Genomic DNA, 15,845 nt, shown 5'->3' with positions numbered 1-15,845 from the left:
GCAATAATAAAGGAACTCCTAAAAAGAAAGCATTAGTTATGTTATGGTATTGTCTTATATATAATATTTTTTAGTTTTATTACAAATACCCTATTTTTTTGCACAGTTATTATTTCGGGATTTCATTGCTTAATTTCATTTAATTTGCTCTATCCTAAAGTGTTACTCCAATAACTTTGGTTCCTCTTTTGGAACATATATTTATATATAGTATATTTAAAAATATATATATAGTATATGTATTTTTTTAGTGCTCCTTTTTTTCTCATTTAGTTACTTCTTTTCATTGATCTATGAAAAAAATGGAGTGACAATATGCCTTTCGGTGTATAAAATAATATTTATTTTAGATTATGCACAGTATATGTTTTGCAGTACACTAAAAGATGCATTTTCATGCCATGTTGGTTCATCCAAATGGATTTTCCCCCAAAATTGTTTAAATTCATCCCAAACTAAATGCCACATGGCCTGAAATCTTGGATCAAATCAATAGATCTAAACAAAACACATTTTTTCCACCATGAAGAATTCTTTATTTAGATAAATGATATCACATTCAGAAAAGTATAACAAAAGCATGACCTCTGCTATAAGTCCTGGGTGGATGTTTAATGTATACCTAAGAAGTGATTGACGACTGAAATTGTGATTTATTTGCATACGGTACGTGTTTTTCACTTGATGCATTTTAATAATCTTCAAGATCTCACTATAATAACAAGCTCATTATTAGAAGCATCAACAATTACACCAATATTGACCTTTCCTCTGACTCCACAACTCCTTTGTCAATTTCTCAGTCCAATGCCTCTACTGTATCTTCGTCTTCTAAAAGCTGTAAACATTATTCTCATAGGTAATGTCTGTCAGTGTTACCAACTGCACGTTCATATCCAGTATGTTAGATTTTCAAACAGAAAACTTGCTCGTACTTGCAACAGTGAAATGGCCTGAGGGGAACATGCACCACAACTGCATACATATGATATCCAGTATGCATGGTGTAATCTGCCACATGTAGCAAATTCGAATTACAACAAATAATAGCAAAGTTCAAAATGCTAACATAGTACTTTCTTCTTTTTTTGCCTGCAAGGACAAACCCTCCCTCCTGACCTCTTTTAACTTCCAACTTTAAAGCTGTATGATATTAGCAAGTAAAAAAAACAAGTAAAGAGACAAGATTTATGAATTGTATACATTAGGCGAATCTCTGGATTTTGCTGTCACATCATCTCCCACATACAAGTCTGCAGATACTTTTTTATTAGTAACCACAAAAATGTTTACCATTCCTGGCATGGACAAGGGGCACTTCTCTGGTGGTCTAAAAAGCTAGCAGAGCTCTATGCCTCAACTGGGAAAAACCTTTATAACACGATAACATGTTCGCCGATTGTCCTCATGTGGCTTGATGAAGAATCACAGGAGGATTGTTTAGTCATTTCTTAGGGGAAGATACTATACTAATCATTGCTGTCTTTCACTGGATACTTATAGAATTCATATTTATAGCCTGCTCTCTGTAGTAAATAGAGGTCACAACCTTGTGGCATTTTTATTTGTGATTTTTTTAAATTAACCCCTTAAGGACACATGACGTGTGTGACATGTCATGATTCCCTTTTATTCCAGAAGTTTGGTCCTTAAGGGGTTAAAGGGACACTATAGTCACCAGAACAACTACAGCTTATTGAATTTGTTCTGGTGAGTAGAATCATTACCTTCAGGCTTTTTGCTGTAAACCACTGGCGTACATACCGCGGTCACAGGGGTCGCGGCTGCAACCGGGCCCAGCCCACCAAGGGGCCTGGATGCCCTGCGACCCGGTATGTATGCCAGTTTGCCAGCCTCTTCTCCTGGGGGGACCAGGAGTTGACCACCTCAGGGCCCCCTGAGGCTGGCCCTGGTGTCACCGGGCGGGCTGGCTGGCTGGCGTGTGCGAAGGAGCACTCTCCCCTGAGTGCTCTCTGCCCAGCTCCCTCGAGCACCGCAGTGATGCCGGATCCGGAAAATTCCGTCATTCCGGCTCCGGCATCAGTACACGGCGCGCAAGGGAGCTGGGAAGAGAGCACTCAGGGGAGAGTGCTCCCTCGCGCGCCAGCCAGCCAGCCCGGTGACCGGCCGCCCAGCAGCACTACTGGACCCCAGGGAATCCCCTCAGCTCTCCCAAAGATTTGTTCATGGATGGAGCTAACCAGCTTTACCCTTCTCAACCCAGGAAGACATGATTTTGTGAATGCACTACTTTAGCTCAAAATAACTTATTATGGAAGCTCCAAGGAGTTGGGACCCACATGGGGACTCAACTTAAGGCTTCTTCCATAACTTGCCCCCCTTGACTCTCTGTAAAAGAAAAGACTTACACCTATTTTCTCTCAAGCTAATATAGCTGACATGTTGGGTCACCTTTTCCATTTGGTGGTTGGCCACAATAGCCAATTATACTCCTTGCAAGAGCTACAAGAGGCTCCTAACTTGCCAAACAACTGGGAATCACTGTGCATTAGTCCACCACAGTCACAGTACCCCAATATTGGTGGGTCCTACTCTAATTTTAACATGGAGATGAACATGCTTACTGCAATACTTACTGCTTAAATGGCTTCCAGAGACTCTCCTCAAAAGTATGCTTTACTATGGTCACCTCTTGTCTTCTTCACTCCTCTTATTTAATTGGATCATGAAATCTGCTTTCTAATAGTGTTAACTTGACTGTGCAAGGACCCTGTTAATAAGATATGAATTTTAAATTAGCAATGTAGTGTATCATTTAAATTAGCAATATAGTGTATATCTATCCATACTTCTTTATATGCCACTTTTTAATAGAATTTTTGTGTTGAGACGTAAGAACTTTGGCAGCACATATTTTGGGGGGGGATTTAAGTCCAGTGCTATCCATTCTCTGTGTGGACCTACCCCTGGCAATTACACTAACCTCTGACCTCTTAACTTGTTTTTTAAGTCTTATCATCTCCATAGCATTTTGGGAGACAATGAGTAGGATTAGTGGACTGGACTGCTCTTTATATTTTACTTATATTTCCCTACTCACTCATTCTTCTGTTTTTCTTTTTCTCTTACCTCTGTCTTTTGTACAGCTTTCTTCCTTTTCCACACTCGCAGTTTCTTCCTTGCTTAATTTTGACCTTTTTTCTTTTTAGTGTGGTTCCACTCCAACCTATATTCTTGTTATCGATATTTTGACTTTATTGTTTGTTTGTTTTTTCACTCTCTTCTATGTTTTATATATACCAAGGCGCAAGCACAATCATATTTAATACATCACCTTCACATTGAATCTTTGTTAATTTTCTCTGCATTTCTGCGTGTGTGATTATGCTATTTGGGTTAATAATTGTTTTTTAGGCTGTTTGTTTTACTTTATGTTTACTTGATTTTTTATTTGATTTTTTCTATTGTTTTCCCTGGGAGAAGTTCTAGTGTTGGTTTTTTTTTTGTCAAACAATGCATGCTCTATATCTAGATTAGGGTACTAGGCAGTCAAACGGCAGTTGAAAATTAATAAAGAGAAATATAAAGTTATGCATTTTAGGGTGAAGAGTACAAAAGCAACTTACATTCTAAATGGTAGTGAATGTCAAGCAGCATGTGATAAGGTCAGTAAGGTAATGTCATTAAAAGGTGAATTCATTCTCAAATGGAAATACAGTTTTGCCTTTTTATAAACCACTGGTAATACAACACCTTATGCTGTGCAATTTGGTCACTTTTTCTAAAGAATGATATCATGGTACTAGAAAAAGTACACAGGCGAGATACTAAATTAATAAAAAGAATGTAAGTTTTTAATTATGAAAAAAGCTAAGAAATGTAAAACTGTTTATTTTTATTTTTTTTAAATGGCTCCGCAGAGGAGTAATGACAGCATTGTACAGATATATGTGGGGCCAATACAAACCATTGTCTGGAAATCTATTCATGAACAGGACTATACACAGGACACAAGCTTAACTATTTAGACATGAAGAAAGGAGATGTAGTCTAAGGCAAAAGAAAGGGTTCTTTGTAGTATGAATAGCAAGGATGTGGAATTCCGTGCCTGATGACGTGGTTTTATCAGACTGTGTACACATCTATAAAGAGCAATTAGATTAATTCTTGCAAAAACATATTCAGGGATATCATTTGTAATATGTCAAGTAACAGCTCTTGATCAAATGAGAGGTCTAACTGCCAATCTGGGGTTGAGAAGGAATTTTTTCCTAGATTGTTGCAAATTGGAAATCAACAGCAAAACGGATGTGAGAAAAGCTGAGCTTGATGAATTTAAGTCTTTTATGTAACTATGTATGTGCAGAGGTGAGCTGCAAATTTAATAAGAAAAATTGAAAACATTAGTTATGAAGAAATGCTAGAAAAACTGCATTTGTTTTCTTTAAAAAAAAAATTGTGTTACAGATAGGATATGATCGCACTACATAAATATATGCAGGGTCAGTACAAACCACTATGTGCTAAACTATTAAATAGGATGAATATATGACAGACAAGAGGTCCTCAATTGTGACTGGGAGAAAGACGTATATGATTACAGCAGTGGAAATGGTTTCTGTACAGTGAGAGCAAAAAAATATGTGGAATTCTTTTCACAAAGAGGGTGCCTTCTCGAATTCTGTAGATATATATATCTATATATATATATTTTCAAATTCTGTTTGTTTGTTTTTTACTGAATAATCAAGGACATACTTAATATGTATCTGGACAGATTTTTGATCCAAAGAGAACTCTGATTGCAATTGTGGAGTCATGCAGGATTTGTTTCCCCTTTTCGTGGTATAATTGGCCATCACTTCAAATTGCATTTTATGGGATCAACGGCATATTAAAGATGTTTTTTCAAGCTAGATTACTAATTACTACAGTTGCCGTTGCGGTGCACTAACAGCTAAAAAATAAGTAATAACCATTTATTTTTACTTTTCAGGGGGCCCGTGCTATCTAACAAATGAAGCGAAATCTCTAACATTAGAAATTCAAGTTTTTATTTCTAATGTCATAGTGTTCCTCTAACTATACCATATCTTCTCAAGCCACAGCTCACATGGAGAAATAATAAGTCAGTTGGTCTCCAGGGTAAATATCTCGGTTTAATGTAAGAATTAATGTATTTTTTTCTCATTGACCTTATTCTAAAAAACACTCAAAGTACGGTGTAGTAAATGTTCTGAGATTGCACTTACCGTCTATTTATTTATTAGCTTTGAATTGCACTGAATCACATAAACTGAATAGCGGATTTGAAAATGAAATTCAGTGGAAACATCTATTTCAGCATACATTTTGCAATTATTTTTCAACTCAACACAGTTCACAGGTTAGTGGATAAACTTCACTGATGTATGCAGCTCTGCATAGAGTAAATGGCATAGAGTGAATTATAAAGGGAAGATCTTCACAAACAGAGACTTGGGAAGATTTCCATGAAAAATAAATCACATTAGCAGACGGTCAGGAAAGGTGCTTTAGCAAAATCAATAAAAAAAACAAAACACATGTGCAAATATATTCCGTCGTTGAAAAAGTTGAAGCAGAGGAAGCAGAAAAAATATAATCACATGAAACCCTACAAGGGATTCTCTGAAGTTGCTATAATGGCACAACGCAACAATATATAAAACCCTCGTACTGGTGCATTAACCCTTCACAATAATTTGTGCTTGACTCAATACAACTATTCCATTAAAGTGAAAGAAATCCCAATGTTTTGGGTTTAATAAATAAATAAATAAATAAATAAGTAAAAAATTGATCAATCTTTAAGTAGCTTGTTTGGTTTTCTGGCATACCTGCATAGAGATAGGAAGATTTAAATATGACTAAAATAAACCAAAAAGTGAAAGGTCTGTGAACATAGCCAGGCAATGTTGGTTTCAGATTGAAATGCAAATTGAATATATTGTGCTTGGGAAATTGGAAATATATGAATGTATGAATACTTGACTGATGATATCAGCTGCCTCCTCCAATATGGCCTCAACAGAAGATGTGGAAACATACAATCAGATTTAACTCACAAATTGTGTATACAGCATCAGACAGTGCACAGCTTGTGGACATAACATAGGCATAATGCCAGGCAAACTGCATCTTTTTTTAGGAAGATACTATATACACATAGGAGTAACAAAAGAATAGTAATAAAAGTAATAACATCTTTACAATATATTTATCATCAATTTTTTCACACAATAGATGGATGGAATAGTATTATCATTAAAGTAAAACTATGTTAACTGTAAAGTAGTCGTTGCTTTTATTCTATAAAACAAAAACTAAAACAAAGCAAGAGCATCAGATATAAAAAAGTACATAACAATTAAACAGTAAAATGAAAACAAATGAGAAATAAAAAACAAAAAACAAAATACTAAGCTAAAAGGTTTCTTTTTTGAGCTGGAGACCTTTTTGTATGTAGAATGCCCTATTGGGTACTATTAATTAATGCACAATAGAGTACTAATTAATACCTCCTTATGTAAGCAGGGCCTTGGGTGGCCCAATTACAGGCCTCTTACATCTCCTATAAACACAATGCACCCTCTAGAAACACTACACCCAATAGACAAATGCACAGAAGTGCGCTCTCTCTCTACAACCCCTAGAGAGACAGACACATAATCTCAACAGCGACTAGACTCACAAACTTTAAAGTTACTGGAAACACATACACGCTACAGTCCCTAACCACAGAAAATACACCACAAACAAACAACTGCCTCTACGCACATACATAATCACCAGGGCTGTGTAAATACAGAGTTTAACAGATCTCTCTACATAAGATGCCCTGGAGGGACAGTAAAGTAACATGTTCAATTTGAGGTGGCATGCGTGTCATTGTTGATGGCATGATATGCCCCCTCTCGCCCTCACCCCCTGCCACTGGGCTGCTGTACCTCCAAATGCCAGGCCAAATTTTTTTTCCCAGTACAGCCCTGGTATATATATACAGTGAGGTAAAAAAAAGTATTTGCTCCCCTGCTGGTTTTGAAAGTTTGTCCGCTAACAAAGAAATGATCAGTCTATAAGTTTAATGGTAGGTGTATTATAACAGTGAGAGACAGAATAACAAAAAAAAAATCCAGAAAAATGCATGTCAAAAAAGTTATAAATTGATTTGCAATTTTGCATGTCAATGAGTGAAATAAATATTTGATCCCCTATTAATCAGCAAAATTCTGTCTCTCAGGTGTCTTTTATACAGGTAACGAGCTGAGATTAGGAGCACTCTCTTATAGGGAGTGCTCCTAATAATTATTTATTTATTTATAAAATATTTAACCAGGAAAAATACATTGAGATTTGTCTCGTTTTCAGTATGTCCTGGGTCCACAAAACATTGCATTGATACATAGTAACAATAAAATACAAAAACATTATTATACACAATATATAGAAAATTTAACATAGAACAGGTAGGAAATATATCATCAATCATGACAGGTGCATTCTATTTGAGGTATGTAGAGAGGGATCTCTTAAAGGACTTTAGGCTTGGGGAAGATTTGAAAGTGTGCGGGAGGCCGTTCCATAATAGCGGTGCTCTGTAGGAAAAGGAGGATCGGCTGCTTTCTTTTTGTATTGAGGTAGACTAAATAAAGTGCTGGTACTGGATCGGAGATTATAGGAGGTGGGAACAGCTGGGGAGAGCATTCTACTCAGGTAGGGTGGGAGCTTCCCAGAAAAGCTCTTAAACACAAGGCTGGAAAGATGAAGGGTGCGTCTGGATTCCAGCAACAACCAGCTTAGTTCTTTTAGCATGTCACAATGGTGGGTCCTGTAATTACATTGTAGTACAAATCGGCAGAACAAGTTATACAATGTATTGAGTTTATTAAGGAGGGTTTGCGGTGCAGGTGCATATACTACATCCCCATAATCAATGATTGGCATCAGCATTTGCTGTTCAATCTTTTCCTTTACTGTAGGGCTTAGGCAGGATTTGTTTCTGTACAGGGCAACTAGTTTTGGATAAAGTTTAGATGCAAGTCTTTCTATGTGGAGGCCAAAATATAGATTGGGGTCTAAAAACATACCCAAGTATTTGATAAAGTGGACTGCGGCCAGTGTGCTATTTGAATTAATTTTGATGGATAGGTGGGAATTGTGTAATTTGTGTAATTTAGGTACTGTTTCAAAGATCATTGTGACAGTTTTGTCAGTGTTTAGGAAGAGTTTTTTCCACTTTTCTACCTCTGTAAACTGGTCTTGGAGCACAGCCTCAAGCTGCGGTAGATCGGATTTGCTTGCATAGATGACTGTGTTGTCTGCGTACATGTGTACATTTGAGAATTTGCAGACATTAGGCCGATCATTTATAAATAATGTGAATAGTATGGGGTCGACAATGGAACCTTGGGGAACATCACACGTGACTGGGAGAGGGAGGAATTTGCTGTTAGAAATGGATACATATTGCGAAAGATCCGATACATATGATCGAAACCAGGTTAGTGGGCAATCACCAATACCTGAGTTTTGGAGTTTGTGCAGTAGAATGTCATAGTCTACTGTGTCAGAGGCCTTTGCAAAATCAAGGAAAATAGCTCCAGTTAGGTCTCCCTGTTCCATGCCACTTTGGATGTCATTGCAAACTTTTAAGAGGACAGTCAGCTTGTTACCTGTATAAAAGACACATGTCCTCCCGGGTAGGGAGGCGAGGGACAACACCATCCGTGCCCTCAACGTGATCCAATGCCGCCCGTACGAAGGGGAAAAATCTGGTCTTGCTCTCCACGGACGTGGAAATAGCATTCGACCGGGTGGACTGGAGATATATGGATTTCACGCTCCAACACATGGGGTTCGACCCCCATATGCGCTCATGGATATCATCCCTGTACACGAACCCATCTGCACGGGTACAGATAAATGGTGCTCTTTTGGCCCCCTTAGCTATACGAAAAAGCACCAGACAGGGCTGTCCTCTGTCCCCCTCTTGTTGCACTCTCTCTAGAGCCATTCCTGGAGGCAGTCAGACAGGATGGGGGTATTATAGGATTCACCATAGGCCACACGAACATCGGATTGCGGCCTATGCAGACAACATGCACTTCTTCCTAGAAAACCCACAGGTGTCCCTGCCCAACATGCTGCATACTTTCAGAGACTATGGCCAACTCTCCCATCTTAAGTTAAAAATGGACAAATCTGAAGCACTAAACATCTCGAAACCCTGCGACCTGGAGACCCATCTCCGCAACCAATTCCACTTCTTGTGGTGCATGACTAACTCAAATACTTAGGTATCTGGCTGCCCACTGATCTGTCAAACCTCTACCAACTGAAATTTCTCCCACTCCTCGCTTCCCTTCAGAAGGACATGCATCCCTGGTCCGGCCTATACATATCCTGGTTCGGCCGCAAAGATTAATGTCCTCCCAAGGCTATTATACCTCTTTCAAATGATACCAGTGGAGCTTCCCTGGGCATTCTTCCAGGCAATCTCCACAACCATTAGATGGCTGGTGTGGTACAATAGAGCACCCAGGATAGGTAACACTCAACTAGAACTGCCCAAGACCCATGGTGGAGTTAGCCTCCAAATTAGGTAATTGGGTACTATCATGCAACTCACTTGCTCAGAGTAATTGACTGGCATGCTCTCTCGACCACGAAAACATGGGTTGACATGGAGAACCGCAAGCAAGCTACCGGCACAGCTTTGGCATGGCAAACTCACATTCAGCTCCCTCCGAATGGGAAACCCATGATTGATGCCACACTTAAAGTGTGGTGCCTTCTGCATTACAAACAAAGACTGACCACGTCCCATAACCTCTTAACGCCCATCACCCACATCCCAGGCCTAGGAGGGGGTTTATCCCTGGCTGACCTCCACAATCTTCACTGGACGGACTGATCATATATTCGCCTGTGGTGTGAGGGCGCTCAACTCAAACCACTGGCCACCATGTTCCCTGACTCCACCCCGACAGGCCTGGACAAGTACCGCTATCACCAAATCAGAACTTAGTAAATCAGATCTTAAATCAAAGTCCCGAATTTCCAAAGTGCCGAACCGAACCAAATGTTTTGCCCATGCACATCCCTACTAACAATTATAAATTTTAGGTTAACATACTGTAGCTAAACTTTAAAACATAGCTGATATTTTTTATTTTTTTTATTTTATTTTTTTATTTGTCGTGTGACCTAAAGTTTGAAATTCATTTTTAATTAACATTGAATTTCCAAGAATTTAGTCTCTAGTCAATAAACCTATTAGTGTTCATTGTTTATTGAAAAATATTTAGTTTCATGACTAAATCTCATAGATCCTGGAGATATAAAATTGTTATTTTTACATAATATCTAACTCTAAAAAATGAAGACAGCATTTACTTTAAGACGTACCTCTGACCAGTGTCTTTTAGCTCAACAAAAAGGGTTTTGTGAAAGTTTCATAAATTATCTGGGGAAATTCTGGAACAGCTGGACAATCAAACAGCATTATTCCCTATGGTATGTGTCAAAGAGCATAGATTCTTTTCCATATGTTTGCCAAACATGAAAACAGTTTATCTTTGTAAAACTAGTGTTACACATAGACAATTGATGCAATTGTTGATGATTATGCAAAGATACGCGCTTGCACAACAAACAAACAAAAATGTTCTAAGCATCAACTCAACCAGACTGCTGTTTCTATTATTTTACCCGACTATGATGAGGCTTAAAGACTACGGGGGACACTTCATATTTATAACAAAAAATCATGTATCTCACTGTTCCATTCAGAATTCCCTCTGTTTTAAGGAGCTTAGAATATTGGTAAATATGAGTGTATAACAGAGCCTGATGTGATTGCACTTCAATTACTATTTTAGGCTTGTGCATATTTAAATAAAATACATTCGATTTGGGCAACAATACCATAACTATCAGTAGGGTATGATGTTAAGTAAATATTTTCTTAACAATTTGGTCCCTGGCCACACACCATACCTAGACCATCAGTCTTTCTTTATTTTACATTTTGGAAGTTATGTTCAATTTATTTTTGTGCATATGTTCGGTGTCTGTTTCTTGTATTTGAAGTGTTCTTTTTGCTGCTCTAATCAGTGTTTTCTGATCAGTAGCACATCTTTCCAGAAGTCGTTCATTAGTGAATACTTTAATAAAAGCAGATACTATCAAATTACATAGAATAAAGCCATAGTTTTGCTTGCACGCAGAGCAACAATACTATTTAAGAAACAATTTAGAGAAAATTAGAAAAGGTGTAATTAATATCTGGAAAGAAAGATGCAGTCAATACATGTAAGAAAATGGTAAAAAAAAAAAGTAAACAGAGATAATATGCATAGAGTGTGTATGACAAACTGTGAGCTCTAGTGACTCGAAAAGTGACTTGCATCATTTAGGCTAAACTAGATGAACAGTATAAAATCTTAAAGGGAACAATATTTATTTCTTTGGGGACCATTGGTTACCTTTCTGCTGCTATCAGCACTTTCCACCAACGTTTGTTGCTAAAAAGGTTTAATAAAGATTAATTACATTGTCTCCAACTCTGAGACTCCTCCGTTGCACCTGTCCATACCACCTTCGAAGATGTCGGCATGCCTGCTGACAAATTCTGCAATATCTTCTAATCCAATGCTTCAATCAAAATGTCATGTCCCTCCAATCAAATGCTGCTATGAGTTTTACTTGGTTCTGGAGGAGGAAGTTTCTACAAAATTGAAATGTTTTACATATCAGGTTTAAAACTACAGGTCCACTGCATTCACACCACTTCATAGAGGTGTAGTTGTATGGGTAACTTTAGTGGTTCTTTAAATTCAACTAGATTGGAGCTTTACATGTCTGTTATACTGATCTTGCATGTCAAAGGAAGTTCTCAAGTCACTCTAGATCAGGGGTAGGCAACCTTCGGCTCTACAGATGTTGTGGACTACATCTCCCTTGATGCTTTGCCAGCAATATGGCTGTAAAAGCATTATGGGAGATGTAGTCCAAAACATCTGTAGAGCCGAAGGTTGCCTACCCCTGCTCTAGATGATTGTTTAATGAATAGATCCATACGTGCTTATCATAAACCACATGTTTTTTAGTAGAAGGCAAAGCTCCACAACAATGAACAATACGTAATCATATGCTTAACAAAGATAATAAACATAAAACAATACATATTCTACACATTATGTTTGGATATCTACACTTTGATAAAGCCGAAATGGTAAAACGTGTCATTGTTTATTTATTAACTTTTTTTTATTTGTTTATGATAATAATGTTCCAGATCTACTAAGCAGTGACTTTCTGATTTTATATTTTAGTTATTTCAGTTCCTGTCATAGACATCCTTGTGGTGGGGTGTAAACCACCCATACGGTGGGGTGTAAACCACCCCATACTCTGAGCTTAGGATACTGCCCAAACAAATTTTATTAAAATTGCTCAATAGAATTTTTAAAGACAATGTCACACTATTGGTGTTTTATTTCCTTTCTCTTTTTATTATGGCCTGTTGCTCCCTCAGTGATGTTTACCTCTCTACCTCCCACAATTTCACACATGAGGAGTGGCCTCTTCTGTGATAGTCCAATTAAAAGCTCATCATAGTGGGTTAAAAGGACAGGGACATTGAGATGAAGTGGTCTGGGTGACTATAGAGTCCCTATAAGTTTTTTGTAAGGTTAACATTATGATTTCAAATTGGTTTTGTTAATCTTTCACTGAGGTATGTAGCTAGTTTTTGGTAAAATGATTGTTTGGATCATATTTTAATACATTGTCTTACATCTTTGCAATTTTTGGTTTCCCTGGCATTTCTTTCTGCGGCCTTAATTTAAAAAGCTTTCCAAACGATTCAATACTTTCCAAATGATTTATCTACAAACATTCTCGCATACTTTAATAGTGACTTTTATATATAAATTATTTGGAAAGTTTTCTAACAGTACTGAATCACTTGGAAAGCTTATTAAATCAAGCCCTCTGTAATCCATCTGGAATAAAGCTTACTAGGTGGCAGCGGGTACCTTCTGTGTTTATTTGCTTTTCGTGTTCTCACAACAGAGTAGAAAATAGATCTATCACTGATCAGCCACAACATTTAAACCTCTGATATGTGAACTGAATAATATTGATTATATCATTCCAAAGGCACCTGAAAAGGGGCCAGATATATTAGGCAGCAAGTGAACAGTCACTTCTTGAACTTCAAGGCAAGCAAAAAGATCTAAGTGACTTTGACAAGGGCTAAATAATGATGGCTATACAACTGGGTCAAAGCATTTCCAGTACTGTGGGATCTTCCCAATATGCAGTGGTTAGTGCCTACCAAACGTGGTGCATGGAAGGACATTCAGCGTCATTGGCGTCCAAAGCTCAATCATGCACATGGGGAGAGAAGCCTAGGCAGTCTGATCTGATCACACAGAATTGCTATTTTAGATCAAATTGCTAAAACAAAACTGCATGCTGGCCATAGCAGCAAGGTGTTAGAACACACAATACATCACAGTTTGCTACATATGGGGCTGCGAAGTGACAGACTGGTTAGAGGGCCATGATGAACCCTGTCGATCACCGAAGGTGCCGTCAATGGGGACGTGAGCATCAGAACTGGACTATTGTGCAGTAGAAGAAGGTTGTCTGATCTGATCAATCATGTTTACTTTTAGATCAAGTTAATAGCGAAATGCATGTGCATCACTTAACTGGGGAAGAGATGACAGCAGGATGCACTATGGGAAGAAGTCAGGCTGGCGGAGGCAGTTTTATGCTCTGGGCAATGTTCTGCTAGGAGACCTTGGATCCTGGCATTTATGTGGATGTTATATTGACACATACCACCTACCTATAGATTGTTGCAGACCACATACATCTCTTCACGATAATGGTGTTCCCTGATGGCAGTCGTCTGGTTCAGCAGGATAATGCACCCTGCCACATGGCAAAAATTGTTCAAGAATGGAAATGGTTTGAGGAACATGACAAAGAGTTTGCCTTGAGTTCCAAATTCCCCATATCTCCATCCACTTGTTTATCTGTGGATATTACAGGATACATTGTTGAATGTTGAGCCATCAGAGTAGTTTTGGCAGCATGAGGTGGAGCTACACAATAATAGGCAGGTGATTTTATTGTTGTGGCTGATCAGTGCAAATGAATACAGTTTTTGTGTGAAATATCTGGTTCCACAGGGCTGCATGGCATGTACACTCTTTGGACTTAGAAACACTTGTTCATGGGCAGAAGAATCTGCAAGTCCTTCTCTTATCACACACTATGCTTGCAAAAAGCCAAGAAGTCTAATCATTATCAGCTCTACAATTTATATGACTTCTAGACAAAACTTTGAGTTCTGCTTTAAAGGGACACTATAGTCAGCCAGACCACTTCCGCATAATGAAGTGGTCTGGGTTCCAGTTCCCCAAGGTTTTAACCCTTCCGCTGTAAACAAAGCAGTTTCAGAGAAATTGCTATGTTTACATTACAGGGTTAATCCAACCTCTAGTGGCTGTCTTCCTGACAGCCGCTAGAGGCGCTTCTGCGACGCTGGATGCGAAAATTGCATCCAGCGTACAGAACATCCATAGAAAAACATTGAGAAATGCTTTTCTATGGACTGTTTGAATGCCCATGCGGCTCTTGCTCCACTCGGGAGCTGATGTTGGCGGGGTAGGAGAGGTCACGAGCGCAGAGGGAGCCCGGCGCTGGTTAAGGTAAGTAACTGAAGGGGTTTTATCTCCTTCAGTGCCAAGGGAGGGGGACCCTGAGGGTGGGGGTCCTAAGGATGATATAGTGTCAGAAAAAACAAGTTTGTTTTCCTGACACTATAATGATCCTTTAAAGTGCTGTTTTGTCAATATGAAAAATAATTGAACCCTGAGGAAGCAGGGGTAGAGCAATAGGGGAGGGATGAAAAGATAAATGCACAAGGGTACTCAAATAGAAATGGAGCAAGTTTACCTCTCGTCTGTCTCAAATGTTAACCCAGCAGTAATGCTAACTGGAAAATAGCCACATACCCCTATGAATCATGTTTAGGAGAAGGGAAAATGTTGTGATCCTAAACAGGGTGTGAGTGTGAGTTTATGTTGACCTAGCACCGGTATGTGCATAAAACATGCATTTATTAGCAGGGAGGGGAAGTGACAAAAATAGAAAGTGGCTGCATATGTAGGAGGAGCTATTGGATATGTAGGAGGAGTTACGATATATTTATTAAATATATAATATATAAACATATTTTTTTCTTCTTTTACTGCTCTCCCCTTTTTCCCTTCTATTTTTCATTTCTAACTTGATGTGCGAAGACAGACAACATTTAGTGGCCGTGACCAAGCATTCAGCCATCTGCTTTCCAATCAATATTCTCTTGTTTTGATGCTTGGCCATTAGGTGTTTCATTTAGTTCATGATTTGGCTACATATTGGTACAGATATTGGGAATTTGAATGATATCCCCAAATCCGGACACCTTGTAGTATAGTATAACAAAGACGTGTGTTTTTCTGGAAAAAAACTTTGTCAAACAGAAGATTTGTGGCATATACGTAGATGGACTGTGTCTCTAGAATACTCTTATGGCTACCTATTCTGTATTCATGAACTTGAAAATCCTTAAAAGCGTATGACTGGGGTCCCAACTAATAGTTAGCAAACGTGTATCCTCTTGTGCTCAGTAAATCAGTGATGTACAGCAGGCAAAGTAACCGTATGGTATTTTTTTGTTTTTGTTTTTGTTTTCGTGAATTAAAATATATTTTATGGAATACTGAGGACATGGGAAGTATTCTTGATTTCCACTATTTGGTGGATATGTGCCTTAGTATGCTTACAATATTTGTTGATTT

The sequence above is a fragment of the Pelobates fuscus genome, chromosome 5 (assembly GCF_036172605.1).
Source record: "Pelobates fuscus isolate aPelFus1 chromosome 5, aPelFus1.pri, whole genome shotgun sequence".
Taxonomy (NCBI): domain Eukaryota; kingdom Metazoa; phylum Chordata; class Amphibia; order Anura; family Pelobatidae; genus Pelobates; species Pelobates fuscus.
This window is presented reverse-complemented; position numbering follows the sequence as displayed.